At 36.9% G+C, this 11446-nt stretch overlaps 1 non-coding gene across 1 annotated transcript; it reads left to right on the plus strand.

Annotated features, from left to right (window-relative positions):
- Window positions 1-232: 232 nt before the first annotated feature.
- Window positions 233-339, plus strand: LOC126008246 (U6 spliceosomal RNA). Its single transcript, XR_007495586.1, has one exon. It is a non-coding gene; the product is annotated as a U6 spliceosomal RNA (small nuclear RNA).
- Window positions 340-11446: the final 11107 nt, after the last annotated feature.

Below are 11446 nucleotides of genomic sequence, written 5' to 3' on the forward strand. Positions count from 1 at the left end.
ACATTTTTATGTTTTTTTTTTTTTTAGGGATCTGCTCAACAGTGCTCAGGGTGCTACTCCAAAATCAGTGTTCCAAGATTCTTTTAGTGGTGCTGAGGGAACCATGTAGTGCTGGGGATCAAACCTGGACCAATTATTGCATACAAAGCAAGTGCTTAGACCATTAAATGTCTTTGTGGCTCCAAAATCTCTTTCTCTATTGAGTTAGGCTTGCATTAAAAATTGAAATTGAGTGCTCACTTCGGCAGCACATATACTAAAATTGGAACAATACAGAGAAGATTAGCATGGCCCCTGCGCAAGGATGACACGCAAATTCGTGAAGCGTTCCATATTTTTGAAGCCCTCCAATAAAATTAAAATTGATTTTAATAATTTCCCATTTTTTTCTAAGTAGTGCATTAAGAGGGCTATTTCAAATTTCTTTTGGCCACACTTGGCAGCATTAAGGGTTACTCCTGGCTTAATGCTCAGAAATTACTCCTGGCAGGAGTGATGTCAGGGATTAAACCCAGGTCCATCCCAGGTTGGTCATGTGCAAGAGAAATGCCCTACCTCTGTGCTATCATTCCAGCCCCTATTTCAAATTTCTAAACATAATTATTTCTCTACAAATAAAAATTATATATGAGTGATGCTTACTCTCAATAAAAGTTACAATAGATTTAACAAGTTCTATAATCATTCATTTGTGCCAGTTTTTAAATACGTGAGGCATTTCTTAAGCTATATAATTTATTGGTAGTGTACACCCAACTGTTCTCAGTTCTTACTCCTAATTCTGTGCTTAAGAGTCTGCACTTAGGAAGTTTTCAGGGGACCATATGTGGTGCCAGGGATTGAACCCAAGTTAGTCACATTCCCTTTATTTACTATAATATCTCTTTGGCTCCTATATAATATATTTGTGCTGAAATAAATATGCTACCTGAAGCTTCAAGGATCTTGAAATTAACTTGCTTATTTCTTATCATTTTAATAGTTTTTAATAATTTGTTGTATTTTAACATATTCCTACTATTTTTAAGGGTTATCTTTTTAATGGATGAAAGAATTATAATAAATAAAGTAAGCCAGAAGAAGACAGAAAGAAGAATGATCTCACTTATATGTGCTATATAGTAAAATAACTAAATGACAGAATGCAGTGTTTGAAATAGGGGATGCCTAGATCACCTTTGGCTCCAGAGTATAGGGAGGAGAATGAAAGAAATCTGGGGATGGGAGCAAAGATGGAAAGTAACAGGGAGAAGGAGTCAAGGGGAATCTGAGTTCATCAGTGGTGTAGAGGAGTGTCTAGCTAAATATCCACACCGTAGAGTTAAACACACTGAAAACAAGGGAACAAACTTTAACAACCAAATTTTAAAAAGTACCTGCCAAGGTGGAACTCTAGGATGGAGAGGACGGAACTCTGCAGGAGGGAAAAGTGACACTGGTGATGGGTTTGGTGCTGGAACATAGTATGTCTAAAATTCAACTAAGAATTACTTTGTAAATCATGATTTGTTAATAAAAATTTAAAATACAATAAAAAATAATAAAATGCCATTAATTTTTTATTAAACAGTAATGTATCATGATTTACACAGGTATTCATAATAGAGTTTTGAGTTCTAATACCAATGTTCCATACCACTCCCACCACCAGTATTGACTTCTTTCTACCAGTGTTCCCAGGTTCCAGGTTACACCACAGCCTGCCTCTTTGACAGGTTCATTTTTGTTTGGTTGTAGTAGTTTATATCTCATGCTTGCTGTAGTTAATAAATGGCATTAGTATACATAAAAAGAATAAAATAGGAGTGGGGAAAAAGAATAAAATAAGCTAAATTGCATGTACTGTTAAATTGGGCAGCAGATACTGAGGCTTTTTTGATGTAATTGGGACCAGGGGTATGGTTCAGTGACAGAGCACTTGTCTTGCAGCCAAGACACCACGCATCAAGGCTATGGCCGATGCTTCACATCACTGAGTGTGATCTCTAATACTTCCATTGTGATCCCAGCACCACAAATGTGCAGCCTCTGGTGCTTCACAACCATGTGTATGAACACATCAGACAAGTATGTAACCCTAGGGTAGTGAACCCAAAAAAAGGTGGGGGAGGGTAGGGGCAGGCTAGAAAATCTGCGATAATGGCTTTTTGTAAAGAAACTGGGAAGGAAAGGCCCTAGCAATAGTATCTTACATTCCACTGATGAAAGCCCACATATCCCCATCACACTCATACACACACACCCCTGCTAGGGGGGTGGAATTTGGGGAAGAAGAGGAATAAGAAAATATACATTTTTAGTTCACTTGCCATTTACCCAGGAACTCAAGAAAAATGGACTGGGTGACACCATGTATTCTAGTCAAAAACACAGAAGTTCATTTATTATACTCAGATAACTAGTTATACATGTAAACTGTTTCTCTTACACTTGCAACTGAGCCGCCCTATGGACCCGATGCTCAGTTGGTATGAGTTTAAAGTGCTCTTTAATTATGCAGAACACAACAAAGTGAGATATGACTGGGTCTTCTGAAAACTCTCTAGTCCACAAACCTCTCCAGAGAAACAGTGTCCTTAGTTAAGATGGCATGAAATGGAAGTAAAATATGTTGCTGACCTGTAGGGAATGCAACATGGTCTAGCCTTCCTTTCAACTTCAACCTTTGCTCTGTTCCTGTTAGTGGAATGCTGATGTGACCCATCCCTGTTTGGGGAGCTATGTTCTCCTTCTCCAAGTTGTCCTAGTATGGTGGACGTGGGAACAGGTGCAAGTTATTCAAAAAGACATTAGTAAGGCATGGGACAGCCCCACTGTTTCTTCCCAGTGGTAGGTGGCAGGTGAAGTATGGAGCCTTTTGTGTTCAGGGCAGCTGTGGCAGTTTTTCCACTGAATCCATCTGTGGTTTAGCCTCAATCCTGTCTTCAATGCTTCTCCAGCTGTTAGGGTGAGTATCTGAAAAACCACACAAAGCAATGAGCTTTGCATTAAAAGATTTTATTATGAACAAATCACAAGTTCAACAAGCATTGAGTCCTGAAGCTGATTTGCCAGGGCTGTCCCCTTTAGGAAGAGAATGACACTGGCCGTGGGTAAGGGGCTTCCATTTGTGCTCTAAAATCACAGCTTACAATTTCCTTATGCCCTTTATAATGAGTGGTTAGATCCATCAAGAGGGTATATTGTTCACATATTCTTGGGAACTATCAGACCACCAGTTTTCTTCTGCTTTTTGATGGATTAACACTTTGTTCAGGACATGGTTGGGAGGTTGAAGGCTTGGTTGGGAGGTTAACTGCGAGGTCAGCTCATCCTGTCTGCTTGCACAAAGCCTCATTCCATAGAGGGGAGGATTCAGAACATGATTGGGGGTGTGTGTGACAGGGAGGTCATCCAGTGTGCATAAAATGGCTGATATCTTAAGATGGAGGAACTTATGCAAATACCCTTTATTAATGTTTTTTCTTCCAAAGTTGGTGAAGTTGAATTCTGTTGCTTGCAAAGAAAATCTTGCCAGACCCAACAGAGGGGTATCAGGAGGCCTCTGATAAGTTCTCAGGAGGAAGCTCCTTTTTCCCTTTTATCTTGTTTGCCTCATCACCCCAGCTGCTCTTGGCTGTGACTTGGGCTGGGTTTGCAGGAAAGGAGGTCCCAGAGATGTTCCATGTTAGAATTCATCATCTTAGGCCTATGTCTAGCCAGAGCCAAATGAAACCTCACATCATTTATCCCAACTCAAACTCTACACACTGACTCTCTGTACGTGTGTGTGTGTGTGTGTGTGTGTGTGTGTTCCCATGCATGCATGCACACTCTATCTGCTAGGAAGAAAGAAGTGATGAGGAATCTGGCTCACATTTCCCAGTCTGTTTTTTCAACCTCAATATCACAAGTCATCTTATCCCCTTACACCAACCCAGGAGACAATCCACTATATATGAAGGTTCTTGTCCATTTTGTGGATTTTTGGGGACCAGAAAAATGCTGGTAATGCAAGTCTGGAATTTGTATTTATAGAGCATAAATTAATCTAAAAACATATTGGTTATTTGGAGAGAAAAGGAAATCTAGCATGAGCTTTAGCAAAGGACACTGAACAATAGAAATTAGACATTGGAAATTATTCAATGATGCCTCTCACCTATGGATAAACTCTAAATTATAAAATTAATTTTAAATATTTATACTTTAAACTGTAGTGGGGGAAATTGTGTCATGTATGAGTTTTCAGTCCAAGACTTGTTTCAAGTCCAGTATTTTTATTTCATATAACAATACTATGTCTTACACAGAGTTCATTTACCTGTATTACCTGTATCCAGCAGGTACTCTACAGCTGACATTGACATTTCAAGAAGTTTTCCAGCCTACACTTACCCTTACATTTGGTTGGAATTCAGTGTTGTAGCCTTGGTAGGCCCAGATATTCTTGATATACATATGTACTTGATTGATTTGTAAAGGCTCTGGATCGGCAACGGAAACATAAGTTCATTCTTTTTTGCAACAGTGAGTGGAATGTTAATAGAGAGGGTAATGGATTCTGAAACACGTTTTATATTTCTGGCACATGCATTTTCTAACAAGATGGGCTATCAGCATTCAACTCCAAGGAAAACACTGTAATATATAAATCATTTTTGAAAATAATGTCATTAGTGACTAATAGTATATAAAAGTAAGAACAGTGTTGGGTGTGACACCAAAGCTTCAAATTAAATAAATAAAAATAATAACATAAAACTACTAAAATTTAACACATGGGAAAACTCAAAGGGCTAAGTATATGCTTTGCACACAGAGGCCCAGGGTTCAGTTTCTGGCAATTCCTAGTCCCTTGAGTACTGCTGGAGTGATCTCCAATCACAGCACAGCTCCCAAGCACATAAAGTGTGGCCCAAGTGAATGAATAAAATCAGCTAAGAATTACTGGGGATGGAATGGAATAGTATATGGACTGATCTAGGCACTAATATTTTTCACACTTCCTAAGAAATCTCAATTTTTAGGATTAAATCTAATTTCCTTGGCTACTTCCTTTTAATCCAGACTCTCTACTCTGGCATGTTTCCTCTTTACTCTCAGGAATACCACATATTGAATCTATCTGGGGTTGATGTTCTCTCCAGACAAGCATGTGACATGTTACCTTTGAGGAAGAGATGCCGTGCTTGGGGCCGGAGTGATAGTATAGTGGTAGGGCTTTTCCTTGCACGCGGCTGACCCAGGATGGACCTGGATTTGATCCCTGGCTTCCCATATTGTCCCCTAAGCCAGGAGCGATTTCTGAGTGCAGAACCAGGAGTAATTCCTGAGTGTCACCAGTTGTGTCCCCACCCCAAGAGAGAGAGAGAGAGAGAGAGAGAGACAGAGACAGAGACAGAGAGAGACAGAGAGAGGAGAGAGAGACAGATAGAGACACACACACACACACACACAGAGAGAGAGAGAGAGAGAGAGAGAGAGAGAGAGAGAGAGAGAGAGAGAGAGAGAGAGAGAGAGAGAGAGAGAGAGAGAGAGAGAGAGAGAGAGAGATGCTGTGCTCAAACCAGCCTGAGGTGGTCTCAACAGGAAAACAGCTGTTTGGAGATGGAGAGGCTGAAATATTATGGCCCATTTTCCCCATTTATCTGACTTATCACTGGCCACGACACTACTAATCACTAAGTAGTTATTCTTCATGACAGACCTTTTAAAGCATCACCTGGCCTTAAAATCAGTTGCCCTTTTTCTTAAAAATTTGGAAATGCTTTTGGAGAGTGAGCTCTTTTTGTTTGTAAATAAACTTTTATCACAGCTCTCCCAGATCCCAAAGCACTGGAAAAGATTACATTCTTAATGATCAGTTTGCCACTTTTGATTTAAAGACAATCTGATTTTCAGCCACTGCATCTTCCATTCTTTGATTCAGATCACAAGTCAATGAATTAACTGGATTAATTCAATGTTACTGTTGGATCTAGAATTTCATCTTAAAAGATGTTTAAAAGATGAGTGTTTTTAAACTTTTTGTTTTGGTTTGATTTTGATTTTGGTTTTTGGGCCACACAGGTGATGCTTAGGGGTTACTTCTGGCTATGCGCTCAGAAGTTGCTCCTGGTTTGGGGGACCATGTGGGATGCTGGAGGATGGAACCGCGGTCCGTCCTAGGCTAGCACGCAAGGCAGATGCCTTACAGCTTGCATCACAGCTCTGGTCCCGAAAGATGAGTGTTTTCAAAAAAGTTTCTAGGAGACATTTTAGAAGTCCTGTAGAAGGGAAGGTTAGTCATCACAATATTTGGGTAGGTATTTTGGCATGGGACACTTCTGTCAATTTTTGAACATGCCATCTGACACAAAAATCAACTAAGAAGCCATAGGGATAGTACAGGGATTAAGGCACTAATATTGTACATGACTGACCTGGGTTCTATCCCTGGCATCATATATGATTTCTTAAACACAAAGTGAAGAATAAACCCAGAGCACCATGAGGTATAGTTCAAAACAAACAAAAGAATAAAATAAACCAAATATTCTACTTATGATGATCTGATCCAAGAACTCAATTTCATTTTATATGCAATCACATAAAATATACTATATAATCATATAGTATATAATTAAATATATAAATTATATATAAAATTTATAAATGTATGTATAAATATATAATTATATGGCATATAATTATATAATACAAGCACATAATATAATAAATTTGTGCTGTTATAATATGCACTGAATTTTATAAAAGTAACTATAGTGTTTACTATAGTGAAATCTACTATACTAAAATTTACTATATCTACTATAATTTACTATAGAGAAATCTACTTTAATTTACTATAGTGAAATCAAGGCAAGTCAAACTTAATTTTGCTTGTTCTCCTAGAAGGTTATTTGACATTTCAGGAAATCTAATCTTTGATTTGGATTTTAGCCACTAATACAAAATCCCTGCGTCAACCATTGTTTGTAGCTGTACTTTTTTAAATCACTACATATAAAAACAAGCATATTTGACTCATTATGGTAATGGACTATTATTGTTTCCATTTTGTTTCTTCTTTATGTTTAAATTAGACTATTATATTGTTTTTAACTTAGGATATAAAAATGTTATTAACTAAAACATGTTTTAGGATATATATTGGACTTTCGTTACAGAATATTTGTCATAAAAATTTAATTAGATCTTATATAGTTGAAAACTTTTTGTTTTAAAGAAAATAGATTGTTTTTACAGATGAATCCAGAAGAAACTTGGATTCCCTGTATTTATTTTTTAATTCTTCACTGTATGTAAGTAATCAAATTACTTAATCAATTAAGTAATTAAATTACTTTATTAATTTAATTATTTTAAGTAATGAGTGTGATCATTTTATGTTTATTCCTCTTTCTCTGATTCATTTTGCTTGACATAATACTCTCCATATCCATCCACATATAAGCAAATTTCATGACTTCAATTTTTTCTTTAAAGTTTCATAGAAATCATCCAGCTTTATATCATGTCCCTAACCGCCATGTGCATTTCCTCACATGGCTTCCTTTTTTTTATTATGGGCAAAGTGAATTACAAATCTTTCACAGTAATATTTAAGGCACACAGTAATAATGAATGGGAGGCATTCCCACCACCAGTGTTGTCCTCCCTCCATCCCTGTTCCCAGCTTGCATCCCACTTTCCTTTCTTCTACCCCCCTCCCCTGTAATGCTAGTGCAACTGTTCCCCTCGTGTACAGCTTGATGTAGATTGGGTATCGTTTCTGTTGTCGTTAACTTTTGATTTTGTATTAAGTTTTATTATTTTTATTTTCACCAAATGGACATACGACTTTATTTTTTAACAGCTGCATATTATTCCATTGTGTAGATGTACCACTGTTTCTTTATTCAATTGAAGTGAGCTGTTCGCAAGATGTAAGGTTAAAGTCTGGTTATCCCCCTGTTGTCACAAGGGAAAGGAAATTCCCATTTCCCCTATCCAGCAAGGACAGGGGGAATAGTTCCAACTGAATTGATCAGCAGTAAATAACCCACACAGACAAGAAGGTAAAAAGAGGCAAGAAGATCAAACACAAAGCATTTACCAACTAGCCAATTGCTCCAAATCAGGAGCTAGCAAACCTGAAGCAAAAGGCCACCTCCTCTCAGCCTAGGTTTGTTTTTATTCAGATTCAAACAGCATCCCTCCCTCTACAAGGGGGTGGGGAAAGAACAGGCAGAAAGGACAGATATAAAAGAGAAATATTATGTAGGCTTCTATTTACCTCACATTCACTCATTTGTTTGCAGATACTTTTGTTGTTTTTAGATTCTGCCTCAAATCATGCTTGTAATCCTGGTGCTTAAATAAAGATATTATATATTTAAAAAAAAACAAAACAACTAAAAAAGAAAATATTCTACCTATTGTGTATAGTGCTGCAGTGAAAATAGGGATTCAGAGGACTTTTCTACTTTATGTGTTTTGGGCTACTATGTTAGATTTCTAGGCATGGTAGTGCTAGGTCATATATAAGTTCAATTTTTAATACTTTGAGGAATATCTATATTGTTTTCCAAAAAGGCTGGATCAATCTTTCCCACCAATAGTGAATGAGAGTCCCTTCTCCCACATCCATGCCATCACTGGTTGTTTTTGTTCTTTGTAATGTATGCTAGTCTCTATGGTGTGAGATGGTATCTCATTGTAGTATTAATTTGTATCTCCCTTATGTAGCATTTTTTCATGTATCTTTTGGTGATCTGAATTTGTTCTTTGAGGAAATGTCTGTTTATTTCTTCTCCCTACTTTTGGATGGGGTTAAATTTTTTTCTTGTTAAGCTCTACTAGTGCCTTATATATCTTGGTTATTAATCCTTTATCAGATTGGTATTGGGTGAATAGTTTCTCCCATTCTATGGGTAGTCTTGTGTCCTAGTCACCATTACCCTTGAGATACAGAAGCTTCTTAGTTTAATGTAATCTTGTATTTGTGCTTTCTCTTGCTTGGTCAGTGGTGTTTCACCCTTGAGGATGCCTTAGTTTCAATGTCATGGAGTATTCTGCCTACATTTTCCTCTATGTACCTTATGGCTTTATCTGCTATTAAGGCATTCAATCCATTTTGATTTGATTTTTGTCCATGGCATTAAAGAGAGGTCTGTGTTCAAATTTTTGCATGTAGTTGGCTAGTTTTCCCATTGCCACTTATTTAAGAGATTTTCCTTGCTCCATTTCATATTTTCTACCACTTTATCAAAGATTTATTAATCATATACTTGAGGGCTAGTCTCAGAATATTCAAGTCTATTCGATGATCTGAGGGTCTATATTTATTCCAATACCTGCTGTTTTAATGATTACTACTTTATAAAATAGTTTGAAGTTAGGGAAAATGAAGCCTCTCATCCTCGTTTTCCCAAGGATTACTTTAGCTATTCGGGGAGGTTGATCATTCTATGAAAATTTTAGGAGTGCTTGACATTCATTTGAAAAATGTCATGGGCATTCTTATAGAAATTTTATTAAATCTGTATAGTACTTTGAGAAGTATTGCAATTTTAATGATGTTAACACTTCCAATCAATGTGCAGGGTATGTGTTTCCATTTCCTTGTATCTTTTTTTTATTTTTGAGGTAATGTTATGTAGTTATTTTGACTTCAAGGTACATGATTGTTTGATATAAATGTTAATGGGATTGTTTTTTTTTCTTTTCTTTTATTATTATTATTATTTGGAGGCACACCTGTTGACACTCAGGAGTTACTCCTGGCTATGCACTCAAAAATTGCTCCTGGATTAGGGGGCTATATGGGATGCCGGGGGATTGAACTGCCGTCTGTCCTAGGTTAGATGTGTGCAAGGCAAATGGTCTATGGCTTGCACCACTGCTCCAGCCCCTATTTTATTTATTTTATGTATTTTATTATTTGTGTATAGAAAGGCCATGAATTTTTGCACATTAATTTTGTAGCTTGGTACTTTACTAAACAAGTATACTGTATCTAGAAGCTTTTAGGATATTTTGCTTGTTTTTTTGTTTTGTTTTGTTTCTTGGTTCACAACCGGCTATGTTCAGGGGTTACTCTTGGCTTTACACTCAGAAGTTGTTCCTGGCAGGCTCTGGTGACCATTTGGGATTCCGGTTTTGAATCAGGTCTGTCTTGTGTTGGCTGCATGAAGAAAATAAAACAAAAACAAAAAAAAAACAAAAAACAAAAATGCCTTACTGCTGTGCTATCGCTCTGGTCAACCTTTTAGGATTTTGTAAATACAGTATCAAGGCATCTATAAATAGTGAGAGCTTGACTTCTTCCTTTCCTATCAAAATGGCTTTTTTATATTATTTTTTCTTGACTAATTGCAATGGCAAGTACTTCGTGTACTATAATGACTTAAAGTAGTGATAGGGGGCAAATTTGTCTTGTGTCAGAACTTTGCAAAAGGCTTTTAGTTGTTCCTCATTGAGTATAATGTTTGCCATGGGCTTTTTTGTAAGTATCTTTTATTGATGAAGATTTCTTCAATTCCCATTTTGTTGAGACTTTTTTTTATCATTAATGGATGCTAGACCTTGTCAATACTTTCTCTGTATCTAGTGATATGATCATATGATTTTTATCTTTCATTTTGTTGATATAGTGCATCATATTGACTTGTGCATGATAAATCATCCTTGAATCTCTAGAATGAATCCTATGTGATCATGGTGTATGACCTTCTTGATAAGTGTTTGGATTCTATTTGAGGATCTTTGAATCTGTGTTCATCAAGGATATCGACCTGTAATTCTCTCTCTCTCTCTCTCTCTCTCTCTCTCTCTCTCTCTCTCTCTCTCTCCTCTTTCACAGTAATATTTAACGCACATAGTAATAATGAATGGGAGGCATTCCCACCATCAGTGTTGTCCTCCCTCCACCTCTGTTCCCAGCATGCATCCCACTTCTCTCTCTCTTCTCTCTCTCTCTCTCTCTCTCTCTCTCTCTCTCTCTCTCTCTCTCTCTCCTCTGCTTTTTGTATTAGGGTGATGTTAACCTCATAGAAATTGTTTAGGAGTGTTTTTGTTTCTTCAGTTTCCTGGAGTAGTCTGAAAATGATTGGCAGTATGTCCTCTTTAAAAGAAAGAAGGAATTCACTAGTCAAACTATCTGGGCCTGAGCTTTTATTTTTGAGAAGTCTTTTGAGTATCATTTTAATTTCTTTGGTGTGGTAGGTCTATTCAGGTATTACACATTAAATTAAATCTTGGGAGGTTATAGGTTATGTGTCCAAAAATACATCCATTTCTTTCAGGTTCTCTTTGTGGCATAAAGATTCTCAAAGTAATCGCTAATTGCCCTTTGAATTTTTGTAATATCTGTAATGACATTCCTTCTTCATTTATGATTTGATTTATTAAGTTTTTCTCCTCTTTCTTTGTGAATCATACTAATGGTTTATTGATCTTGTTTATTTTTTCAAAGAACCAA

This window comes from Suncus etruscus, chromosome 4 (assembly GCF_024139225.1).
Source record: "Suncus etruscus isolate mSunEtr1 chromosome 4, mSunEtr1.pri.cur, whole genome shotgun sequence".
Classification (NCBI taxonomy): domain Eukaryota; kingdom Metazoa; phylum Chordata; class Mammalia; order Eulipotyphla; family Soricidae; genus Suncus; species Suncus etruscus.